Source organism: Echinops telfairi, unplaced genomic scaffold (genome assembly GCF_000313985.2).
Source record: "Echinops telfairi isolate 266 unplaced genomic scaffold, ASM31398v2 ScPeMD7_7420;HRSCAF=8458, whole genome shotgun sequence".
Lineage (NCBI taxonomy): Eukaryota > Metazoa > Chordata > Mammalia > Afrosoricida > Tenrecidae > Echinops > Echinops telfairi.
Window position 1 is genome coordinate 4676901 of NW_022111320.1, and position 2440 is coordinate 4679340.

Below are 2440 nucleotides of genomic sequence, written 5' to 3' on the forward strand. Positions count from 1 at the left end.
CTGTCCCCAAAGCCTATTTTTGGTATTCCCTGGGGACTTTATTTCCTTGCACCCCTTGTTGCTCTGTTGCATGCCCTCAGTGTTTTACCCGGTGTGATGGGGTCAGATCGGGCCCAATTCCTGCAATGTGTCTCCAGTGTTGTTCCCTGTAGCACTATGGGTCAGTGAGCACATTGTGTCTCATGGTGGGGCCAACCCTATGGTCCTTTCTGTGCATTGGCAGCTCTGAGCAGGAATATCGTCCTTGGGGGTTGGTGGGTCACTATGTGTTCTACTCTCTCTCTTTCCCTCTTAGTTTGCTCCTGTGTGCTCTGATCAGACTCCCTCCACTCCCTTAGCTGTAGCTGCAGTGCTGTCCTCTACAGTGAATTCTTCTGTGGAAAGGGGGCGGGGATGTCCACATAGTTGGGGTTGGGACCGGCCCCAAGTCAAATACATTTGTATCTGCTTATAACTAAAATCCATCTTCTTCCATGTCCTCTTCTTAATTCCAACTTGAATTTCTGGCGGGGCACTGACAATGCAAGGTTGCATTCTGTCCCATAGAACACTCTGTATTCTTAATGCTTTGTGCCCCCACAGCATTCTCTACTTTTCAGTTAGTTTCTGTAATTCATTGCTATGGCCACAATACAGAACTCAATGGCAGTGCTTGTGATTATGGGGTTTATTGTGGAAGTTAACAGGTTATAATTAAGGTGGAAATACTCAGTATACAGTGTTCTGTTACGACATGGTATAAAGTTCTTAAAGGGGTACTAAGAAATGCCCAATGGGCATGCCACTCCACTATAAACTTCAACCCCAAAGCAGTCAACTCAGCTTCTTGAATCAGCAAACCTAGCACCCTGAATTAAATGCTTAGAGGCACTCCACCACAGACCAGCCTTCCATGTCAACACACAGCTCTACTTGCTCTGTGGGCTGGGAAGTCCATTAAGGAGTTTCATGTTTTGGTTCCCAGTTCTGCTGCTGCTGATGATCTTCACTTTGCTGGTATTAAAGCTCTCTCCTGGATCAAGGTCACTACACTACGGAGGGATCCCAAAGTCCAGAGGACATGCCACACTTCTAGCTCTTGCTGATAGTATGATCCCCTACCTGCTTTTGAGATGGCTTATTTTAGATGCAGCAGGATGGCAGTCACAATGAATCCCGTTAACAAGCACTCACATCTGAATCCTATCAGTAGCTTCCCTTGCCTTTTCTTTCACAGACCCATTGGGAAAGGGTCATTTGGTGGGAGTTACAGAGACTATGGTTAGAAGAGCCATGTAGGTAATTCACTGCATTGCAGGCTGCATCCTTTTATGAATTATCTTTAACAACACTGTACTTCTATGTATGAATAGATTTTGTTTGATAATATCAGCATTTTTGGTGGATCACTTTTCTTTGGACTGAGCACAAATATGGCTTTCTTCTAGTCAGTTGGCCAGGTAGCTGTCTTCTAAATTTCTTTGCATAGACTAGTGAATGTTTCCAGCAATTCATCCACTTGTTGAAACATTTCAAAAGGTATGCTGTCTATTCCTGGAGCTTTGTTTTTGGCTGATGTCTTCAGAGCAGCTTGAATTTCTTCCTTCAGTACTATCAGAACTTGATTATATGCTACTTCTTCAAATGGCTGAAGGCTGATTGTTTTTGGTGTTAGTATTGAATGAGGCACGACACATCAGGAGATTTCACTTCTGGAATCTCCCAACATTGCAACTCGAGGCTTACATTTTTTCATTGAGCTTTGAAGAGTTCTTGAAAAATATTGAATGTGTGTTTACCTTTAGGTTTTCTAACTCCAGTTCTCTGTGTACATTGCATTATACTTTTCTTGTCTCCTTGAGCATTCTTTTGAAAGTTTCTGTTCAGCTCTTTTACTTTATCATTTCTTCCATTTACTTTAGTTACTCTTTGTTCAAGAGCAAGTTTCAGGGTCTCTTGTGATATCCATTTTGGTCTTTTCTTTCTTTCCTGTCTTTCTAACAACCATTTGCTTTCTTTGTGTATGATATTCTTGCTGTCATTCCACAACCTCTCTGATCTTCAGTCCTTAGTATTCAATGCATTAAATCTGTTTTTGAGATGATCGCTAAATTTAGATGGAGTTACTAAAGGCCGTGTTTGGCTCTCCTGGATTTGTTCTAATTTTCTTCAGCTTCAATTTAAACTTGCATATGAGTGATTGATGGCCTGTTCCACAGCTGGCCCCTGTCCCTTTGGGTTGATGATATTGAGCTTCTCCCTCGTTTCTTCCACAGACGTAGTTGATTTCATTCTTGGGGATGCCATCTGAAGTCCATGTATTGAGTTGCCCCTTGTATTGTTATGGAAGGTAATTTGAAATGACGTGGTCCTTGCAAAATTCTGTGATCTCCATCTTCATTTCTACCACCAACGCTATATTTCCCAACTACGGGGTCTTCCTCTTTGTTTCGAATTTTTG